Below are 24,519 nucleotides of genomic sequence, written 5' to 3' on the forward strand. Positions count from 1 at the left end.
ACCTTGCCAACCCATACCGACCAGGACCCTTCATGTGTGATCAAGAAGCAAAACGGGGTGCCCACTTACTTGCCCATCCTTTATGACCATTTTCACAGGTTTATATGACTATCAGAAGTATATACCATACAGCAGACACCCCCAGAGCACTTCCATTGGACCAAAGCTAAATGAACTAGGATGGACATGTGTGGCTTGGTCTGCTTTATTGCATAGAGTTACAAAGTAATTGTTACATAAACAAAAAGCTTTCTATAGATTCAACAGGAGAGCTAGTTAGATCCCTAAATATAACCATGTATACAGTAAGTGATGTCTCTGTTTCTAAAGTGGGAAGAGCTATAATCCAGAATTATTTTTGTCATTCGCTGATCCACTTTGGGAGTAAGTGGAATCCATGCTATGTCTGCGCTCCCTGGGTATCACACAGGGCTATTTAAAAAAAAATCATGAGAAAAGAAATTGTGAAAAAGTGAATTGTTTCCTATACTATAAAAGATGTAACTTGATTATTGCAACAACTCATTTTTTACATATTTCCCCCCTTTTCTTGAAGTTAATTCCTTTTGAGAAGGAGTATAGGCTTACGTGTGCAGAGAAATAAGGAGATACAAGTTTTCCTAAGTGATATTAAAATCTCATTTTTTTTAATTTAAAAATAACAAACATGTTATACATACCAGTTCCGTGCAGTGGTTTTGCACAAAGCAGCCCAGATCCTCCTCTTCTCGGGTCCCCCACCGATGCTCCTGTCCCATCCCTCCTGTTGAGTGCCCCTACAGCAAGAAGCTTGCTGTGGGGGCACCTGAGCTGAGCCGCTGTTCTGTGTGTCCATTCAGACATGGAGCTGTGGTTCAGCCCTGCCCCCTCTCTCTCCTTATTGGCTCACTGACTTTGATTGACCGCAGCGGGAGCCAATGAGGAGGGAGAGTCCCAGACAGCCTGAGGCTCTCGTGCAAAACATCGCTGGATAGAGATGGGGCTCGGGTAAGTAATAGGGGGGGCTGTTGCGCACTGAAGATTTCTCTAGTCTACAAGTGATTCTGCTGAGACAGGGAACCTAAGCTTTGCCCATGCACTGTAATGCTGGCCCCCGCAGCTGCTTGTATTTACCTTCCTTCCTCACTGTTCATCTACCCAGAAAAATGGAGTGACCTACCTGGTACTTCCAATATGGATGGGCATATGACTTTCTTCCCTTCCATCCTTGTGGCAATACTGGTGATACTAACTGATATTAAAGAGAACCTGTTGCTTTGCCCTGCACGTGCAAAGCACAGGTTCACATTAATGAACAACAGTAAAAAGTGCTGCAAACACAACTGTAGTTGAGTATATCATCAAATGTACCAATTATTAATAATTAATACATATTTATAAATCAGAATTCCTAATAAATACTACACTATGGTGGTGTTTGCACCACTCTTTTCTGTCTTGTCTCTCTAGAGTTTTCCTAAACCCCCCCCCCCCCCCCTAATTAGGTCAATATTATTAGCATTTTAACTAGTATTTAAAACTACCACTTTCCTTAATTTTATTATTGTTACTCTTGTATGTTAGCAGAGCCATAGATAAGGGGGTACCACCAGTTCTCCTGTACGGATCCTGGGCCAGCAGGGGGCCCAGGCAGCAGGGAGCCCATGCAGCAGGGAGAATTGGATGGGGGCAGGGAGGGTGGTCAGTGCGGCAGGGGGGCAATTACTGGAATCAATCCCATGTATGGCTCTCTCTACAGCAACTGAAAGCTGGCTTATTTTTCTCTCCCTCCTATTGGTTTTCAGCTGCTGCTGAGAGAGCCATACAAAGGATCGGTTCCAGTAAAGGCCCCCCTCCCGCCACACTGATTACCCCCTGCCTCTCTGTGTGCCCCACCCTTGCAGTGATGCTGACTTCCCTCCTCACCTTCCCTTCAGCAGATGCAAGCACACAATCGGATCCTTCAAGATTGATAGTGGGAGAAGGGTCTGATACATATGTCATATTTACCAGCCTCTCTCTTTCCTGAATGAATACAATAAGTCAGGGATATGCAATTAGCGGACCTCCAGCTGTTGCGGAACTACAAGTCATATGAGGCATAGCAAGACTCTGACAGCCACAAGCATGACACCCAGAGGCAGAGGCATGATGGGATTTGTAGTTTTGCAACAGCTGGAGGTCCACTAATTGCATATCCCTGCAATAAGTGAACGGTTCCAATCACGCACTGTGTCCATTCATAACTGAAGCATTGGTGCCTGTGTCAGGTTGCCTGTATGGGGTCCTGTGGTTTCTAACAGCAGCCCTGTATGTGAGCATTATTTATTATTGGGACTAGTGCCTTTACCCTATCTCTCTCCTTACATTTTTTGTTTTTTTGTTCATTCATGTATTAATGTGACAAACCTAATCTCCAAACATAATCCATAAGTGTCCATTTCTTAATTTTTCATAAAAATGTTTCCTACTATGCTTTCCTTCCTTCTTGTGATGTCCTTTGAGAGCTCCCAGCATCTCCTTTTCCCTCTAACATTCATTTATTCATTCACTTCAAAGCTCATAGTCCATAGTCGTCTCAGGAGAAGGCAAGAGATACTAAAGCCTCATACACACGCTTAGATTTTCGGATGAACGAACATCCATTTTTGTTGCGTGCTAGTCTCATGTCCAAAGTGAAGAGGTTACTCACAATACGAACATTTTCATACAACAGAATTCAACGTCAGAAGTGACGTCATGTGTTGAATAGTTCTGTATGTATTCTTTTGTTTCTGAGCATGCATAGTCTTGTTCTTTTACGATTTTTATCATTTTTATCGGAGGTTGCGTTCACGTACGACAAAAATTTTATAGTCTGCACATCTAGCTTTTGTCGGACGAAAAATCTGAATCGATTGTTGAAAGCATCATACTAATGATCCAAAAATCGGCAGACAGCTCTTTGTACAAATTTTTCCTTCTGATTTTCGTATCGTGAGTACGGGCCTTTAGGGATAAATACTAAGGCCCCTTTCACACTGGGGCGGTGCGGGCGTCGGCGGTAAAGCACCGCTCTTTTTAGCGCCTCTTTACCGTTGTCTTAGCGGCGGTCTGCGGCCGCTAGCGGGGTGGTTTTAGCCCCCACTAGCGTCCGAAAAAGGGTTAAAACCGCCCACTGCAGCGGCGCTTTGCTGGCGTTATAGCCGCGCTGCCCCATTGATTTCAATGGGTAGGAGCGGTGAATACACCGCTCCTTTCACCGCTCCAAAGATGCGGCTAGCAGGACTTTTTTCACCGTCCTGCTAGCACACCGCTCCAGTGTAGATGCCCCTCGGGCTTTCACAGTGGAGTGAAAGGGGCCGTTTTTTTCAGGCCCTACACAGGAGCGATTTTTTTGCGTTGTAGCGCCTGAAAACCGCCCCAGTGTGAAAGGGGCCTAACTAATAACTAATTCTGTTTTTAGCTCATACATTGTCAATTCACAAAAAATGTTTTTATTATTGAACCAATACATGAAAGATCTATGTTTTGCAATATTTAGCACTTAAACCAAATGTTATTTTTATGATGTTTTATCACAATTATTTGTTCACAGTCTAAGAGTGCACCAAAGGAAGGTTGTCCTATGAATGAAGGCACACAGAAATATTGCAAAAATGTTACAATTTATTTTACGGAGTTTAGGGCAGAATATTTCCACACTGATACATTGTATAATTTTAACTTACTGGCTATTGTAGTGTTCCCCTCATTGTTATTTTGTATATTCCTAAAATGTTAAGTGCCTGTAATAATAACATATGTGTGTGGTTCTTTTTTTAGTGACTTGACTTTAACCCCTTCATGATCATTTTCTTTTTTACTATTCAGAACTGCACTGACAATTGAGCAGTCATGCAACACTGGATGCAAATTACATTTTTTTTTCACATGAAAAAGAGCGTTATTAGTTTTGCTTGATCACCACAGGATTTGTTATTTTTTGTGAAATAAAAAAAAGACAGAAAATTTCAAAAAAAGAAGAATGATACTTTCTACTTTCTGCTATAAAAGACATCCAATAAAAACATTTAAAAATCAAACTTCTTCATACATTTAGGCAAAAATGTGTTCTGCTACATGTGTTTGGTAAAAAAAAAAAAAAAAAAAAACTTCCAATCCAATCACAATAAGGAATAAAAAACTACTCACAAACACGAGTTAAAAGCACTTTTCTAGCCACTCATCCATGGCTTGGTACTCCCAAATTGGACAGTCACCAGTACATAAGGGGTGACATCACTGGAGTCCCTGCAGGCTGATGTGTTTTTAAAGGGGTTTGCTTCAACTGATAGTGTGACTGTGTTAGGGTGGTGGACAACCTGGCACTAACAGACACTCTCTGAGAGCATCACTAACTGACACTGACATCGCTAGTGACACTCATACCGTGATCAGTGTTAATACTATACACTGACAATGTACTAATGACACTGTCTGGGAAGGGGTTACCATCTAGGGGAAATCAAGGGGTTAATTCTATGCCTAACAATGTGTAATGTGTAATGCTTTTCTATCTGGTTGTTTTTTCTCCCTGCTATGCAGGGAAAAGAAACATCCAGATCACTGATCAGTGTACAGAGCTCTGTGTGTTTGTAAACACACAGGGCTCTGTGCCATGATTGGACACAGCTGATAAGCAGGTCTCAGCCATGAATTATTGGGTACATTGACAAACCCGCACTGTGTCCAAGCACAGCGTGGTCAGCATGCAAACTCACATACCCGGAAGAACCCGCCAACATACAGGTACATGATCCAGTGGGGCAATTACAGTAGGATTCTTTTTTTTTTACCCACCATTTTTAATGAATTTGTGATATTTACCTCAAATTTTATATTTTACCTTGATGAAGTAACTTTTTTATTTTTGCATGCATAGTAGGAGAAGTTTAAAAAAGACACAAGTCCATCAAGTCCAACCTATGTGTGTGATTAAATGTCAGTATTACATTGTAAATCCCTGTATGTTGCGGTCATTCAGGTAGTTATCTAATAGTTTTTTTTAAACTATTGATGCCCCCTTCTGAAACCACCACCTGTGGAAGGGAATTCCACATCCTTGCCGCTCTTACAGTAAAGAACCCTCTACATAGTTTAAGGTAAACCTCTTTTCTTCTAATTTTAATGAGTGGCCAGGTGTCTTTTTAACCTCCCTTCCGCAAAAAAAGTTTTATCCCTATTGTGGGGTCACCAGTACGGCATCTGTATATTGAAATCATATCCCCTCCCAAGCGCCTCTTCTCCAGAGAAAATAAGTTCAATGCTCGCAACTTTTCCTCATAACTAATATCCTCCAGACTTTTTATTAGCTTTGTTGCCCTTCTCTGTACTTGCTCCATTTCCAGTACATCTTTCCTGAGGACTGGTGCCCAGAACTGGACAGCATACTCTAGGTGCGGCCAGACCAGAGTCTTGTAGAGCGGGAGAATTATTATTTTATCCCTGGAGTTAATCCCTTTTTTTAATGCATGCCAATATTCTGTTTGCTTTGTTAGCAGCAGCTTGGCATTGCATGCCATTGCTGAGCCTATCATCTACAAGGACCCCCAGGTCCTTTTCCATCCTAGATTCCCCCAGAGGTTCTCCCCCCAGTGTATAGATGGCATTCATATTTTTGCTACCTAAATGCATTATTTTACATTTTTCTCATTTGCTATGTATTTGTCCACCCCATTAATTTGTTCAGATCTTTTAGCAAGGTTTCCACATCCTGCGGAGAAGTTATTATCTAAAAAATATTTCCAATATCACTTGTGATAATCATTAGTGAATTAAGCCCTCAAAGTGGTAAAGCCAAAGGCAAAACAGCCAGGCAATTGCCATTTTAAGTAGAAGAGGTCAGTAACAGCAGCCTCTACAATTCTATTATGATTTTTTTTTTTAATACAGTGTAGTTTGCAGAAAATGCCAGGGGTTCAGCTTTTATTTAAGCTGCAATTTTATTAAAAAATAGTATTGACCTCAGAGAGTAATTACCTGGTGCAAGGTAGAGGAACCCCAAGGCTTTTAAATTGACATACATTACCAGTCAGTGCGACATGCATGGAGATGATCAATGTTTTCAGTGAATTCCATTTGCTCCATGTTGGCGTTTTTCCAGTTTTCATAAACATCCTTCAAATATGTATAAACTTTTCTTTATGTGGAAAAGCTCGTTCGACCGGTATGTTTACCTTCACAGCGATTTTCCTAGTGATATCGTCCTTCTAGTGCTGGCCACTTAATTATTGGTTCAGTTATTTTGTCTCAGTCAAGCAGAAACATGAATCTTCTTATGGGTAATTGACCACGGAGGAAGCTAAGAATTCACCGTCCGGTTCAGTTGCTTTATAAGAAACTGCTCATACAGTATATACATTCGATTTTACAGTCTTAGCATCACATATCATTACTTGGCAGAACATGAATTGTGCAATAAATAAGTAGAAAGAGATTACAGAAAGCCAACTATGAACCTGTGATTGCCAAAAATGGAATATAATTTGTTGGGACACTTTGCTACAGTTTGCCCATATATGGCAGATCTTCTTCACGGTTTGTTTTGAATTGAACTTTGTACAAATTTTTCAGAAATTTGGATGCATCTGAATTTCCGAATGACAATAGTAACGAATTTAAAAGCATCTAAATGAATGAAACAACATATCAGATCAATTTTGAATTCAAATAGTTTTCAAATCGAATTTGAATAGTCTTCAAATCAAATTTTTCCAAATAGAATTCCAATAGGTTTCAAATTGAATTTAAATTGTTTGTGAATGGAATTTGAATTTCAAAAGAGAATAAAGTAGAATAGAAAATAAAGGAATAAAATAGAAAAAGTAGAATAGAATAGAACATAATAGAACAGAAAATAAATAGACTAGAAAAGAAAGGAATACTATAGAAAATAAAATAATAGAATAGAATAGAAAAGCATAACACAGAACAAAATAGAATTGAAATAAAAGAACAGAATAAAATAGAAAATAAAGGAATAGAATATTAAAAAGGAATAAAATAAAATAGAATATATCCATCTTCTGAAATGCAAATTTCAAGTAAAATAAATGTGAATTAAAATAGAATAGAAAAAAAAACTATAGAATATAACAGAATAAAATAATAGCATAGAAAACAATAGAAAAAAAACAATAGAAAATAATAGAATAGAATAAATATAGCCATTTCCCAAACTTTGAATAGACTAGAAAAGATTAGAGTAGAATAGAATAAAAAATAAAAGCATCAATTAGAATAGAGTAAAACAATACAACAGAACGAATTTAACCATCACCCGAAATTCAAATTTCGAATAGAATAAATTCAAATTCAAATGGAATAAATTCAAATAGAATAGAATAGAATAGAAGATAAAGTTATAGAATAGAAAAGAATAGAAACAGAAAAAACAAAAGACTAGGATAGAAAAGGATGAATATAACAATATAACCATCTTCTGACATTTTAATTTCTAATAGAATAAATTTGAATAGAATAAAAAATAAAAAATAAAAGAGAAGAATAGAAAATAAAAGAATAGAATAGAATAGAAACCATGTTCCAAAATTAGAATTTAGAATAGAATACATTTTTTTAAATTCTGTTGAATTGAACTCAATTTGATGGAATTTGGAAGGTTTGAACCAATTAGAATTTGAATAAATTAAACAAATTCTGAAAATGAATTAAACGAGTTAAATAAATTGAACTTAAATAATTTATGTAAATAACAAAACAATTTTTTTCATTCTGCACATGTCTATAGATCTAATAAAACTTCCCTGATTGTAAATACTACAGCTTATTGATGTTATCCTGGCCATAGACAGAGAAAATTTGACCAGGTCCTGATGAACCAGCCAAAATTCACTTAGTAAATGGCCCCTTTGACCACCTCTTCCCCGACATCTTTGATTAAAAAAATAGGAGGGACCAGGCTGAAAATCATTGGCTGAATCCCATCAGATGCTGGCCCTGTTCAGGTATTTTGACAGCTGGTGGGACCAACGGTCAGAATACAATAGGTGCAGTGGGATATTTGCCCATCTACATTGTGTTGGTTGGAAAAATGAATCTAGTAGAAAAATCTATATGCGTATGGCCAGCTTTGGGTCGGCTACAGATCAGCAGATATCTTCCTGAAAAGTATGGCCAGGAAAATACGTTTCTCTTTGAGTCACATAAGCGCTGAAACACAACAATCCTCATCTGGGAGTGAAAATGGGACACAAGCAAAATGTTGCTTTCTGCAGCAGATGAAAATGATGGGTCCACTTACAGGGAGATTGGAAAACCACCAGTAGCAAGAGCTTCCACTTGCTTGAGGTGCTTTTTATTGCCATCCTAAGCCCTATACACTATCAGATTTTCTGCTGATTTTTTTTCCTTCAGATCTACCAAAACCATATAATATGAGGTCAAACCTTAAAGTGGTTGTAAACCCTTACAAACCACTTTGACCTACAGGTAAGCCTAGATTAAGGCTTAACTGTAGGTCCAAGAAATATCTCCTAAACCTATATGGTTTAGGAGATATTTGCCCGAAAACAGGCACCGCTGTCTACGGCGCATGCGCCGTAGACAGTGGCGCGCAGGCGCACTGAGCGCGGCATTCTCAGCGACGGAGCTGGCGCGCGCGTCGGCTCCCGTGCGCATGCGCGGGAGTGACGTCATTGCGGCTTCGCCGAATGACAGCGGCGGAGCTGCGAGACCCCACCATAAGATGGATGTGGCGGACTACAGGGGGCAGCGGCGACTTCGCTGGCTCCTGTGTCAGGTAAGTGACACATAATGGACTACTATGCGATGCATAGTAGTCCATTATGCTTTGCCTTTGCAGGGAATGAAAGAGGAAGTAAACTCATCAGGGTTTACTTCCTCTTTAAGAGTTTCAATTTGTAGGCAATCAGGCAGGCCCTTGCACTACATGGTTTTGGTAAATCTGAAGACAAAAATTAGCAGAAAATCTTATAGTGTGTATGGGACTTTAGGCTAGGTTCACATCTTTTCATTTTCTGCGTGTCGCCCGTTTAAATGGGCTGCTGTACATGCAGGACAGGCAAGAAAAAGGTTCTTAAACTTTTTTCCAAAACACACCCACAAGGCAACGTCATAGACCCACGGGCTGCTGCGGCACCATGTGGGTTTACGTACCTGAAAATGCATTGCGTTTTCTGATGTGGGTGAGTGCTATTAAGGGCACTCCAGGCATCTGCTAAAGAGCAGTGGGTTTTGGCTACTGGAGTGGGAACGTGTGCGATTTACACCCATTCCAGCACCTGCAATAGTGTGAACCTAGCTTTAGAGTTCACAAACACCCCAATATCCCAAGCAATATTCAAAATCACAAGCATTATTTGTGAATTTTGGTCTATGCCTACCCCTAGGTTTGTTGAATGAGTTGTGGTGCAGATAGCTTGATGGGGATGATGCATCACATATGTGAAAACTTCTCTGTTTGTCCTGGTGGCCACCATAAAAAAGGTGAGGGCAAATCCCAAATTTTTGAGTTGTCGGAACAGTAATAGTTCTGGTAATAACTGTGTAAGAGGGGATTTATGAAACTTTGGAGAGGTTTTTCTGGAACAGAGATGGCAAATTACTGATGGGGGTTTCCCCATTACCTATTCTATCTAAAGTTAAAAAAAAAATTTGGCTTTAGACAATCATTAAAATGTTGTGTCCCTGGTATCAAACTAAAACCGGTCCTGCAGGCCCCCACTGGTACTAATGCAGAAACTGATTGCTGTCAGTAAAAGCTGTGGTCCAGCTCTAAGCCAAGGAGCTAAGACGTTCAGTTCTTATGCCGCGTACACACGACCAGTTTTTCTGTCAGAATATGATGGAATTCCGACGTAGTTCCGCTGAAACGGACTTGCGTACACACGATCACACCAAAGTCCAATTGTTTAGAACGCAGTGACGTACAACACGTACGACGGGTCTAGTAAAAGGAAGTTAAATAGCCAGTAGCCAATAGCTGCCCTTAGGTCGTTTTTGGTCTGTCGGAATAGTATACAGACAAACGGTTTTCCTGATAGGAATTGATTCCGTCTGAAAGATTTAAAACATGTTCTATTTCTAGGTCCGTCAGAATTTTTTAAAAAAATAAGTCAGATGAAGCCCACACATGATCGAAATATCCGATGGAATGATTCTGTCTGACCTTTTCTGCCAGAAAGTCTGACTGTTTTTACGCGACATTTGGCTTCCAATTTCACTACTATATTCCATAGGAGTGCCTATAGGAGATCACTGTAAAAAAAAATACAGTATACTGTATATACTTAAAATTAATCTCCAGGTCACACCAATGACATTGGGTGATCTTAATGCGAACAACTTAAAAGTATGGACTTTTTTTTATTGTAGAATCATACTTACCTAGGTGGATGCAGCATCATTTCAATGTTGCATCTGTCCCCCATCGGCTCTAACACTGAGGACCGAGTGGTCAAACACCACCAATCGCTTGGTTCTCACAGCTCCCTGAGCAGAAAACTGATGACTGTCATGCCACATACACAGGATCGGAATTTTGGTTCGAAAAAGCTCTGATGGTTTTCCAGACGGAATTCCGACGGGATTTCGCTCAAGTTGTCTTGCATACACACGGTCACACCAAATTCCGAGCATCAAGAACGCGGTGACGTACAACATGTACGACGGGACCAGAAAAAGGAAGTTCAGTAGCCAATAGCGTTCGTCTCGTAGTTGAATCTGAGCATGCGTGAGTTTTTGCACGTTGGAATTGCATACACATGATCGGAAATTTCCAATAGAAACTTTTTCCGTGGGGTGGTGCATTCCTATATTCTGCCCGATATCGCATCCATATTCATGCCGCCTCAGTTCCCGTGGAGGGATTATGCTCCTGGCCCACCCTACGTCCACCGCCGTGCACTGCACTTGCCGTCCGGATTGGTGAGTGTGTTCTGGCTAACCATCTATACGCAGTAAATGTTTATTAACGTATATATTTGTCTATATGGTTAGTATATTATACTTTCTATTTATATTCCGTAGGAATTTTTTGGTCGCATCGGCTCCTGATGAGTGGGGATACACCCACGAAACGCATTGAGCTTTTGATTTGATGCCCCAGCTATATTTTATACGGAGCCATTATAATTATATACAAAGAAATTTTTATATCTAGTGGATGTATACTTACCATGTGGGTATATTTGTCGATATCGGGCATGCCGTTATGGGTACTATTATGCTACACTATTTAATTTATTTATTATTATCAGGCGCTGTTGTGTGTATATACTATATATCATGCCTCTACTATATTGATGCCTTTACATATAATGAAATTGATACTTTTTACTGTCTTTTTAATTAACAAACAATAAATATTTAAACATGGTTAAAATTCACCTCCACTATCCAAGTGCTTCATTTAAAGTCCCAACTTCCTTTTATACGCACCTATTACCGGGATGGAGGCACTTAATTGTGCTTCATTTACAGTCCCAAATCCCCCCTCTCTTACAACATGAAGACAGACAGTACAGTTCCCATACAATTCATTACAGAAGGAATCAGAGAGCCCTGCTTGTTAGAGCTTACAATCTAAGAGGGAGGGTCAAGAGAGTACCACGCTCAATATCTTCCTACTGGGTGTTTCTCATGTGGCACCCAGCTGTGTCTCCAATTTAAATTTTATACTCTCAGCCCTTTAAAATATAGCTTTTGAGCCTATTAGGGATATTCCGCATTTCACAACTCTCACAAAGTTGTCATCACCTCTGCAAGGTGTTTACCTAATTTGGTAGTTTTGTCCTGTAAAGAATTTGTTCTGATGTTACACAAGGACAGGTTGGTATCGGACCTTCAGGCTGCATTCACACCTGAGTGTAGCGTGTTTGAACGTTTTTACCTGCGTTTTGTCGCGCGACAACGAGCGTTTTGTCACACTACAACGCGCGACAACTAGCTTTTTGTCACACTACAACGCGCGACAACGAGCGTTTTTTAACTTCTGCGTTTTTTTTCAGCCAATAGGAAAAATATTTTTCATCTGCTTATTTTTTCTTGAGCAGATACAGCGTCAAAACGCCCGTAGAAACGCTCGTTGTCGCGCTAAACGCTCGAATCGAGCGTTTCCATTAGTTTCTATGGGAATGAAAACGCCCAAATCAGCCCAATTCGCGCGACAAAAAAGGGTCCGGAACTTGTTTGAGCTTCAGGCGTTGGGCTTCAGGCGACATGGAGTGGAGATGTGAACCATCTCCATTGAGAATAATGGATTTTTTCCCCTCCAGCGTTTTGTAGCTTCAGGCGTAGGGCTACAAAACGTTCAGGTGTGAACAGGCTGTCAGTCATTTTTTTCAACTTCCCATCTATTAAATCTATTGCCCTTGTTTTTTTTAACCCAGAGGTGATCAAATGCCACCAAAATAAAGCTCTATTTGTGGGAAAAAAGGGCCATTTGTTTTATTTGGGTACAACGTCGCACGACCGCGCAATTGTCAGTTAAAGTAACACAGTGCTGTATCTTAGAAAATGACCTGGTCAGGAAGGGGGGAGGATAAACATTCCGGAGGTGAAGTGGTTAATGAACGAAAAGCAACCCTACTAGAGCTGCACAATATATTGTTAAAAAAATCGTGATCTCGATTCAACCCCCCAGACGATCTCTATTGCAGAGTTTGTCGATTCTGAGTGAGCAGGTAAGTGGAGAGACTTATCTGCTCACTCAGCTGTGAAAAGAAAACATCTGGGCAGTCTGCCAAGTTTTTAAAATGAAACATTGTAACCAACTTCCTTCTTAGATCAAAGGGAAACTTCTGTGTGTAAAGAAAAAATCCAGGCATTCTTTTGTGTAAATGCAGGAAGTTTAACCACTTAAAGTCTAAATCTTTTTCTGACACTTGTTTCTTAAGTTGAAATCAATATTTTTTGCTAGAAAATTACTTGAACCCCCAAACATTATATATATTTTAGCAGAGACCCTAGGGAAAGAAATTTCAATTGCTGCAATATTTTATGTCACACTGTATTTGCCCAGCGTTTTTTTTGGGGGGGGGGGATACACTTCATCGAATAAAAAAAAAAAAATGAAACAGTAAAGTTAGCCCAATTTTTTTGTTTTAATGTGAAAGATGATGTTACGACACAAGAATCGTGATCTATCTTCTAAGCAAAAAAATTGTGATTCTCATTTTAGCCAGAAACGTGCAGCTCTTATGCCGCGTACACACGATCGGAATTCTCGTCGGAAAAAGCTCTGATGGTTTTCCCGACGGAATTCCGCTCAAGCTGTCTTGCCTACACATGGTCACATCAAATTCCGATCATTTATAACGCGGTGACGTACAGCACGTACGACGTGACTAGAAAAAGGAAGTTCAATAGTCAGTAGCCAATAGCTTCTGTCTCGTAGTTGAATCTGAGCATGCGTGATTTTTGGCATGTCGGAATTGCATACACACGATCGGAATTACCGATAGAAAGTTTTTCCGTCGGGAATATTGAGAACATGCTATCAATTTTTGGCTGGCGGAAATTCGGACAGTTAAATTCCGATGGAGCATACACACGTCGCATTTTCTGATGAAAATCTCTCATCGGTCTTTTTCTGGCAGGAATTCCGATCGTGTGTACGCGGCATAAGATTTTATATTTTTTCTAGCCCCCATTTTGGGTGAACTAGATGGCTACTAATTGGACTTTTATCTACGCATGTTAGGTATTATGCTGTGCTCACTTTCCATTGTTTCTGATAATATGCACCAAGGTTCTGGCTGCTGTAATGTTTTATATATTATTTTTTGATATTTTGCACAAATTTGGACTCTTCTCCATGGTTTTCATACCTCATGTATTTGAAATGTGTAATACTTGTAATTCTCTGCCTATAGACCCCTGAGATGTAAATCCAGCCCTGGCTAACGGCAAAACAGGACAGGATTAGGACACAAATCAGTCTTTGGCTAGGTTTCCGCTAGTGCGACTTTTCATGCGATTTGGGACTGAAAAGTTGCATGAGAAGTCGCCCCCATGATTTCCAATGAGTACCATTCATATCTGTGCGACTTCAAGATGCAGCGACTTCAAAGTAGTCCCTGCACTACTTTGGCCCCACTTTGATGCGATTTGAGGTCCATAGACCTCAAGATTACACAGGTATTGCTTCAAGTCGTGCCAACAAAAAAAAAGTGGTAAAAATTGTCGCAAAATCGTGCGACTTTGGGGGTGCAATAGTGGAAATATAGCCTTAATTGCAATCTGTGTCCCCATTAGGAGATTCACCCTCTCTATTAGTCATGTTTACCATTATCTTCAGAAGTGAAAGTAAAGGAAAATCCCACATTTTGCCCTAGTGTGTTTTTTCTGTCCTTTCTCATTTGGTCATTTGAGTGTGAGCACAGCGGTTCAGTGTGGTCCCCTTATTTGGTTCCTTGGTTTTACTCCTGTTTATTTTCCACATTTTAGCTTAATATCAGAACATTAAAAGAAGAGAAACCTTCAATGTGGACACTAGTTCTGGTGACACGCCAGGATTTCCTCACTTTGGGGGAATTTACTTCCGCTTCCTGTTTGGGCTATGGGACAGGAAGTGAAGGGAAATCTCCCCAATGGGACAAATATAACAAAATAAAACTGACAGGGGTTATAGCCCTCCCTTGCTCTATTTAACATGAAATGTAGACTTTAGAAGCAGTGTAAATTGAGACTAGCCACTTGCTGACCAATTGTTGTACTGCGGCTGAATGGCATGGCTGGGCAAAGCGACCTTATGTTACATCGCTTCGCCCTGTGGCTGCTAGGGGAGTGCGGCGCGCCCGCTGCTTTCCCTCTGAGCCGCGATCGCTGCTGACACATAGAGAACCGGGATCTGTGTGTGTAAACAGTTCTCTGAGGGGAGAAGAGACTGATCGTCTGTTCATACAAAGTATAAACAGCGATCTGTTATCTCCCCTACACAGTCCCCTCCCTTCTTCCGTTAGAATCAACTCCCAGGGTACACAATTAACCCCTTGATTGCCCCCTGGCATTAACCCTTTCCCTGCCAGTGACATTTTTATAGTAATCAACGCATTTGTATAGCACTGATCGCTGTATAAATGACAATGGTCTCAAAATTCAAAAGTGTCCAATGTGTCCGCCATAATGTCGCAGTCCCAATAAAAATTGCAGATCGCCGCCATTACTAGTAAAAGAAAAAATAATAATCAAAATGCCATAAAACTATCCCCTATTTTGTAGACGCTATAACTTTTGTGCAAACCAATCAATAAACGCTTATTGCGATTTTTTTTTTTTTACCAAAAATATGTAGAAGAATACATATCGGCCTAAACTGAGGAAAAAAAATAGTTTTTTTTATATATTTGTGGGGGATATTTATTATAGAAAAAAGTAAAAATAATGCGTTTTTTTCAAAATTTTCGCTCTTTTTTTGTTTATGGTGCAAAAATTAAAAACCGCAGGGGTGATCAAATACCACCAAAAGAAAGCTCTATTTGTGGGAAAAAAAGATGCCAATTTTGTTTGGGAGCCACGTCGCACGACCGCGCAATTGTCAGTTAAAGCGACGCAGTGCCGAATCGCAAAAAGTAGTCTGGTCAGGAAGAGGGTAAAATCTTCCGGGGCTGAGGCGGTTAAAATGAGGATGATTCTGAGAAGTGATAAGGATGATGGAGTGACATTGTGAAGAGGGATGAGAATGATTCTGAAGGGGGGTGAGTATGATGGAGTGACATTGTGAAGATGGATGAGGATGATTCTGAAGAGGGATGAGGATGATGGAGTTACATTGTGGAGAGGGAAGAGAATGATTCTAGAGGGGGGGTGAGGATGATAGAGTTACATTTTGGAGAGGGGCGAGGATGGTTCCAGAGAGGTATGAGGATGATGGAGTGACATTGTGGAGAGGGATGAGGATGATTCTAGACAGGGATGAGGATGATGAGAATGATTCTGGAGGGGGGGTGAGGATGATTCTGGAGAGAGATGAGGATGATTCTAGGGAGGGATGAGGATGATTCTGGAGAGGGATGAGGATGATTCTGGGGAGGGATGAGGATGATTCTAGGGAGGGAGGAGGATGATTCTGGAGAGGGATGAGGATGATTCTGGGGAGGGATGAGGATGATTCTGGAGAGGAATGAGGATGATTCTGGAGAGGGATGAGGATGATTCTGGAGAGAGGTGAGGATGATTCTGGAGTGGGGTGAGGATGATTCTGGGGAGGGATGAGGATGATGGAGTTATATGGTAGAGAGGGATGAGGATGATTCTGGAGAGGGATGAGGATGATTCTGGAGGGACATGAGGATGATGGAGTTACATTGTGGAGAGGGATGGGGATTATTCTGGAGAAGGATGAGGATGATGGAGTTACATTGTAAAAAGGGATGAGGGATTATTCTGGAGAATGATGAGGGTGATTCTGGGGAGGGATGAGGATGATGGAGTTACATTGTAAAAAGGGATGAGGATGATTCTGGAGAGAGATGAGGATGATGGAGTTACATTGTGGAGAGGATTATTCTGGAGAAGGATGAGGATGAGGATTTTGCACAAATGTGGATTTTTCTCGATGGTTTTGATCACTCGTGTATTTGAAACGTGTAATACTTGGAATTCTCCGCCTATAGACTCCTGAGATGTAAACAAAGCCCTGGGTAAAGAAATCGCCTATTTTATGTTTAGTTTTGGGCAGGATTCTGGCATTAGGACACAAATCAGCGTTTATTGTGATCTGTGCCCCCGTCAGGAGAATCAGCCTCTCCATTAGTCATGTTTACTGTCATCATCAGAAGTGATAGTAAAGGAAAATGTCACATTTTGTCTTGACATCATGACAAAGAAGGGAAACCTCCAACCCAGACACTAGTTCTGGTGCCACTCGGGATTCCCTCACTTTGGGGGGATTTCCTTCCGCTTCCTGTTTGGGCTATGGGACAGGAAATTAAGGGAATTCTCCCCAATGGGACACAGGTGATGAAATAAAACTGACCCTCTAAGATGAAAAAAAAACGTTTTGTCTTTAGTTACAGCTTTTTAACAATGAAGCAGTGTGAAGGGAGAGTAGCCTTTGTCATTTGCCACTGTACACCCGTCTCGGAGGAGTGATGGGTGAGCCCGGATAGGACTGTCCTTCCATTCAGAGATCAGAGCGAGCCTGTGAATGGAGGAATCCCCAGATGACGCAGTAGCAGACAGGAAGCAGCAGGGGGCGCCGCGCTGCCATTCTCACACTATTACTCCTCCTCCATTAGGCGCCAGGCCGGGGGCGGATCTGCTGCGTTGTAGAAGAAAAAAAAAAAAAAAAGAGCGAGAGAGCCGGAGCAGGATCGTACCCGGAGAAAGGGATCCGGAGCAGACGTCAGCCTTGGCCCGAGGTTCCGGAGAGGCGCCTGTCACTGATCGTACACGGAGGGAAGGAGATCGGACGAGTAGAGGACTGGCCCAGCCAGGGAGGGGGAGGGAAGGAGCCATGATGTGTGCACAGCCCGGTGATGTGTCCGGGTCATGACACTGCACAGCCGGTGACGATCCGGTACACCGAGGTGGACTGTGTGTGTATAGACTGAGCGATCTCCCCATACACCGCCCAATCCGGCCTGTGTGAAGACAGCCGATCATCGCCTGTGAGTATCCTGATCGCCCCCATGTGTCCTATGCACCCCCTCCCCCATCTGTCAGCCTGACCTCTTCCTGAACACATCTTCCCTGTCCTACATGTGTGTGCGATCTGCACATCGCATCTCATACACAACACATGGATCTATGTTTGAAATTGCCTGCCCATACACTATACAATCACATCTACCATTGACTTTGTAGTGCAAGGGCCTGCCTGATGGGATACTGATTGGATGAAATGGTTTGTTTAGGTTTGTCCTTAGCGTTCTATATCTAGACCCATACACACTATTAGATTTTCTGCAGGTTTTTGTCTTCAGATTTACCAAAACCATGTAGTACAAGGGCCTGCCTGATTGTATACACATTGGAACTCCTAAGGTTTGACCTCATATTATATGGTTTTGGTAAATCCGTTGACAAAAATCTTCAGAAAATCTAATAGCGTGTATGGAACTTAACAGCGAGTGATTTTATATATGATCAGATTGGACAGAAAATCTATCGACAATCACAAGGATCATTCATGCTTTGACAACTATTCCTTTTTTCAGTCATTCTTCAATAACGAACAGTCGGGATCTATAACAGATAACCCATTTGTTCGATATTTCACATGTAGGGATGCGGATCAATAGTGAGGACTGTTGAAAATTATCGGTCGCATCTCTGTTTTCACCATGTAATCCCCTAATCGATCCGATGTGCCATAATATTAAAGGGCTGCCTGTTAATGCAAAGTAATGGCTAATATTTGGTTCTGGCCGATCCATTCAGTCAAATCTGAACTAAATTGCAAGGGAAGTTGTGTGCGGATTGAATCGTTTTATTTAAATTTGTACATTGAGTGTTTTAACCACCAATAATCAGCTTTTCTACTTTCCTACAATTTATTTTTTATTTTTTCCCAGATCAGAAGAATTTTGATTAAATCGATTTATGTCCTTTCACGTATTTTATTAATCCGATAATTTTAGTGGATTCTGGGAAAAGTTTATTTATCAGATACATAAAGGAGATTTGTATAATCAGGTCATATAGTGTATGGCCAGCCTTTGACATAACCCCATTGTATATGTAGCTGATTGTTTGTTTGTTTTGGTTCAGCATGTCCTGTTAGTGATCATTTAAAGTGCAATCCTGTGTAGTGCATTTTTTTTTCAATAATAATAAAAAAAAAAGATTATGTATGTATGTATGTATGTATGTATATGTATATATATATATGTATGTATATATATATATATATATATATATATATATATATATATATATATATATATATATATATATATATATATATATATATATATATATATATATATACTTTTTTTTTTCTGGGTTACATTTACATGTGCAATGTCTTCTGGTGTAAAAAATGTATGTGGTATTTTGCTTGTTTGTGTTTATTTTTTTGTGGTGTTTTGTTTGGTGTTTATTTATTTTGTTTTGTTTGTGTGTTTTTTTTTTTTTTTTTTTTTTTTTTTTTTCAATGCAAACTGTGCTTATGGAATAATAAAATGTTCTTACATATATGATTGTACTGCGTTTACAAATGTTTGGGACTACATCTGGTGTACACAAGTCCCAGCATCGTGAGCAGAGGTCGCCCTGGTACACGTATCAATGCTCCTTTTAGCCCGTGATCACCGATTTTTGTGGCTCATTACTAGAATCGCAGGATTTCCATTTAATTCTATAGAGCCCATTCACATTAAGGAATGTGCTGTCACAGAATTGTGCGATTTTGCCCCCCATAGGTTCCTAGCAGCCTGCTTTCCATTGGCCTAAATAAAAATGTTTATGTCTGAAAACATACATGTTTTAAAAAAAAAACAAAAAATGCTGAAAAATGCCTGAAAATCCAGCAATGAAGTGTGATCCTGTTTTGGTTTTTTTTTTATTTCTTTCCAGTAAAATAGCAGAAATCTTTCGATCAGGATCTTTAAAAGGACTACAGTGTAAACATAAACGATTGTTAGTTAATATTCACCCTCTAAAGATAATTCTCATTGGTCAGCAATGATCTTATTTGGCGTTTTGTTTTTGTTTTTTCTGGGAGTCCTGCTGTCACCTAGATGTCGTATGGATGGCTGTGAGTGCAATCGTCATGGCCTTTGTGTTTATTTTGCTTTGCTTACCTATTTTAAACCAGCAAGTCCAGCCAGCCGTGATGTGATTGGCGGTTGCAGGCTGGCTGGTGTGTGACGGAGCAGAGTGATTTCTTGTAGCCCTATCATGGGGTTCTAGGGAAACACCAGTGACTGTAGAACGCAGGGAAATCTCATCAGCACAGCAAGCATTCATCTCAGCAACTGCTCCAAATGGTGAAGCTCGCTTTTCAGGGGGATGGGGAGGGCCAGGAATCGCAGATTAGCAGGGATGATGATACTTAGCATGATTTTCACTGTCTGCAGATTATATGGAAAGCTTTCAATTATACTTGCTCATTTGCATCAGTTGTTCCTCAAAGGAGCTTACTATCTAATGTCCCTAGTACACAGGAACAAACACTAGGAGTCATCTAGGGAGAAAACAATTTAATATACTAGTATGTTGTATAATAAGAGGAGAAACCCCACACAATCACAGGGAGGATGTATAGGATGTATGCAGATGGTGTCCACGGTGGAATTTAAACCCACCACTCAGAGCTGCAAAGCAACAATGCTAATCACTTATCAGCACAATGCTGCCTGAAATACAAATCAAGAGATCTGCACGCTTCTATGGTTGCCCCCCTCATATCTAGTACAAATCGCATTTTACTCTGTGTAATGAAATAAACACAACATAAAGGTGGCCCTTTTTTTTTTCCCCCGGCCGCATATTTTGTCTAGTGCTAGTATAGTCCTAGTTTGTGTGTGTTTTGTTTAATAATACATAAAAAAAAAAAAAAAAAAATATATACACACAACATTTTATTGGGATAGCAGCCTCTGTTTTAACTATTTCAAAAATGTGAGGGGTGTACTCACTTTTGTGAGATATCGTGTGTGTGTGTGTATATGTGTATATATGTATATGTGTGTATATATATATGTGTGTGTGTGTGTGTGTGTGTGTGTGTATGTGTGTGTGTGTATATATATATATATATAATATTATTGAACTTTTACCTTTTGTATTGAACTGTACTAAAATTGTGTTGTTGTCCCCCCCCCCCCCCCCCATACATTGTAAAGCGCTGTGTAAACTGATGGCGCTATATAAATCGTGAATAATAACTCTCTATATATAGAGCGTATTCTATGCAGCATTTATTTGTATAGCGGCCTCTGTTTTAACAATTTCAAACAAGAATTTTTTTTAAATTATTAAACAGAGGTTGCTATTCCTATAATTGCTGCATAGAAGATGTTGAAGAGGTTAATTACCGTATTTGGTGGTTATTGCACGGCATTTGGCTTAATCCTTAAATTGGTTTTCCCCTGTCTTTCCCTCTGTTCTATTTTAGTAGTGTACAGAGACATACCCCAGAAGATTTTTTTTTTTTTTTTTTCCTCTAATTTATTTTTAATATAATTAAAATAACATTAACTAACATATTAAGGCCTGATTCACACCTATGCAGGTTGCCGTTTGCATATTGCAGGTACATTTTGCATTTTTTCGATACACGCTTTTGATCCATTGAAGTCTATGGAACCAGAAAAAAAAGTCCCTGGTCCTTTTTATAAAATGCACAGATGTGAACTAAATCCCCATAGGAAACCATGTAAATGGACTGTAGTGTGTTTCTGCAAAACTGAAAACACACTAAAAAATGCATAGGTGTGAATCAGGCCTTAGCCTGGATTCACACCTAAGCATTTTTAGTCCTTTAGCATTTTGCAGATCTGCACTGCAGTCTATTTAACATGGTTTCCTATGGAACACGTTCTGTAGTGCAAATCTATAGAAAGCACTAAAAATGGATAGGTGTGACTCTGGCCTTATATAGGGCTGATAATTTATTCAGTTATTTTACATAAGTTGCCCATACACTGATCAAAAATTTTAAATCCAGTATTTGGCCTCTCCATCACAAAAGAAGGCGATTATTTAATCAACATCAAAGGCACATGTTGGAAAAATTGTGATTGATCAGTGTAGTCTGGGGTGATGCTGTCAGAATGGCATGTCCCAGTGAAGGAGATTCCTACCTCCACCTTATTTGTCTGGTTGGAGGAAGATGCTTGAGTTTTGTTTATGCGCCAGTCCAATTGCTGAATGGAAAGAAAACAAAACGCTAAGACCCCATTCACACCTGAGCGTAGCAGTTTTTTTCAGGCAGTTTTTTTACCATGATCTGCCACAATTTTTGCGGTGTTTTTTTACAGCGTTTTGCTGCGATCTTGTGCAGATGAAAAGGTCACCAGTGTAAAAAGCAGAAAAATGCCCAAATCTGCCTAAAAAAAAAAGTTCCAGAACTTGTTTGAGCTTAAGGTGTTTTTTGAGCTTCTGGCTTCAGGTGTTTTGGAGTGGAGATGTGAACCATCTCCATAGAGAATAATTTTATGTTTTTTCCCCTCCCAGCATTTTTGTAGCTTGAAGCCTGAAGCTACAAAACACCCAGGTGTGAATGGGGCCTCGGTATGAATATATACATATGTGAATTGGATGCATTTTTAACAGCTTCCGATTTGCATAACAGGAATTGGACCGGCTTTCAATGGAGCTGGTTCACACTTGTCCAGGGCGGCCGCGGTCCCTTTCTGAAAAGGGTCCTGTGCAATTTTTTTGCATCCAGTTTAGGTGCAAGTTCAGGTAAAAATTAGCACCTGAATCGGTGAACAAAACACTGAACTCCAGACTGCAAACTGCAACCGGACGTGTGTGAACACAGCCTAACTGTGTATGGCTAGACATACTGTACATTCACATCCGTCCCTGCTATTATTATTATTATACAGGATTTATAGAAGGCCAACAGTTTGTGCAGCACATACTGTTAGTACAGTTACCTTTATAATTCATTATAGAAGGAATCCGAGGGCCCTGCTCTTTAAGGAGCTTACAATCTAAGAACGCCCCCACCTTGCATGCATACCATGTATGTATAAACAGAATAAGACCAATTTTAGATGGGAGCCATTTACCAGCATGCCTTTGAAGTGCGGGAGGAAACCAGAGTGCCCACACAAGCACAGGAGAACATACATACTCCATGCAGATAGTGTCCTGGCTAGGATATAAACAGAGGACACCAGTGCTACAAGGCAGAAGTGCTTGTCGCGGAGCAGAATAATTCATTTAGAGATTATTTTGGCACAATCTCTAACTGCCCTATGAGTGCCATTGTTGTCATGTTGGCACTGCACAGTCTGTGTAAGAACATCTGTGACTTCCATAAAATCGGGCATTTAAATGGTACCATTAGGATGGCAAATTTCTCTTGTTTCTTAGAAACTGATTGAATGGAAGAGTGTAAGAGACAGTTGAGCAGCTGTAATCTGTTAGAACCAGCTGTAGTTTAGTAGTTTCCTTAAATGAGGGAAAAACCGACAACCGTTGCTGAACTGCGTCTGAAAATGCTAGGTATCTGGCTGTCTAAATTGCTTGCCAAGAACAAGCATAATGCAAGTGAATCCAGCCTTTCTGATCTGCATATTTGTTCCAGACCAAACATTTATGAGATATTGAAGACGTTCAATCAGAATGACAGCCATGCAGCTTGCATTATGCCCTAGATCAGGGTGGGCATTTAACCCACATGCAGTCCCACAGAATTTACCATTGTTGTGGCCCAGGCCCATCTGGGGCAATGCTGTGCAAGCATAGCAGCAGACACAGACAAGCCAGTCCATGTACATATGTAGGGATGCCACAACAACATAGCAGCCGCAGCATCCTACAATGACAAACCAGGCAAATGCATGTCTGGAGGGATGCCGTGGCTGTCGTTTTTGCAATACCACCAGCAGCAGCAGGGAATGCAGGGGCACCAGGTAAGTCAATTCTGCATCACTGGATCTGGGGGGGGGGGGGGTACCATGGTGGGCTATGCCCCCCCCCCCCCACATTCTTTTCTTCCCCACACAGCACATTCACACCAGCAATTTGGGCCAGTGTGAATTGTCTGTGTCTTGCAGCGATCACCATAGGTAATTGCTAGCTGTGTAGAGGGCCACGAATAGGTGCAGCCACCGGCGACCTGTCATAGTAAACGGGCCCGATGCCCGCACCTACCCGATGAGAGCCACAGGAGGAACGGCTCACCAGTTTTCTTTGTTATTAGTGTATTTTATGTGCGACCCAAGACAAATCCTCTGTGGCCCAGGAAGGTCAAAACATTGGACACCCCTGTCCTAGATTATCCTTTCTCAATGAGGGTTTCCTTGAGCAATGAGAAATCTTTCCCTCTGTGATAAGTTCCCACTAACACCAATGACCCTTTTAGATATCTATTTTCTTTTAAATGACCACAAATGTAGGGAGCGTTCTTCCCACTGGCCATCACGCTAGTAACCAGTGAGCTGTAGATATAGTAATTATTAGCAGGGTTTCCTTGAGACCAGAACATTTTCTCAAGGGTTTCTGCATGATAAAAAGGTTTGGAAAGTTGGTCTTAGATCATTATAGAGCTGAATTCCAGAGAAAGTAAAAATCCTCCAAGGGTAGCCTTTGTATTTGAAGGGTTAAATTCTTGTTTTAGTTCTAGGGGTTCTCCAATAGGTTCCTTCCATGCTTCTAATGCCGCGTACACACGAGCGGACTGTATGGCATACTTAGTTCGTCATACAATCCGACGGACAGTCCGTTGTACTTTCGACTGAACGGACTTGACCACACACGGATGCACAAACAGTCCGTCGAAAGCTTGCGCGATGACGTGTACAGCACGTACGACGGGACTAGAAATAGGAAGTCCAAGACACAGCAAAGCACCCTTCCGCCGTGTAAATCCTTTCTGGGCATGCGCCATTCTTAGTCCGTCGAACTAGCATA

The 24,519-nt window shown here is 40.7% G+C and overlaps 1 protein-coding gene across 3 annotated transcripts in view; it reads left to right on the forward strand.

The window, feature by feature from the left end:
- The first annotated feature begins 17,239 nt into the window (after positions 1-17,239).
- Positions 17,240-24,519, forward strand: part of CDK17 (cyclin dependent kinase 17) — a 239,520-nt gene continuing 232,240 nt past the window's right edge. For 2 of the 3 annotated variants that reach the window (XM_077472063.1, XM_077472065.1), the window contains exon 1: positions 17,241-17,594. The gene's annotated coding sequence lies outside the window, so the exon portion shown is untranslated. Of the gene's footprint in view, positions 17,595-24,519 lie in introns of all 3 variants that reach the window. The other variant, XM_077472064.1, reaches the window with a different exon arrangement.

Source organism: Lithobates pipiens, unplaced genomic scaffold, assembly GCF_037356315.1.
Source record: "Lithobates pipiens isolate NorthernLeopardFrog02 unplaced genomic scaffold, aLitPip1_a1.2 Scaffold_8, whole genome shotgun sequence".
Lineage (NCBI taxonomy): Eukaryota > Metazoa > Chordata > Amphibia > Anura > Ranidae > Lithobates > Lithobates pipiens.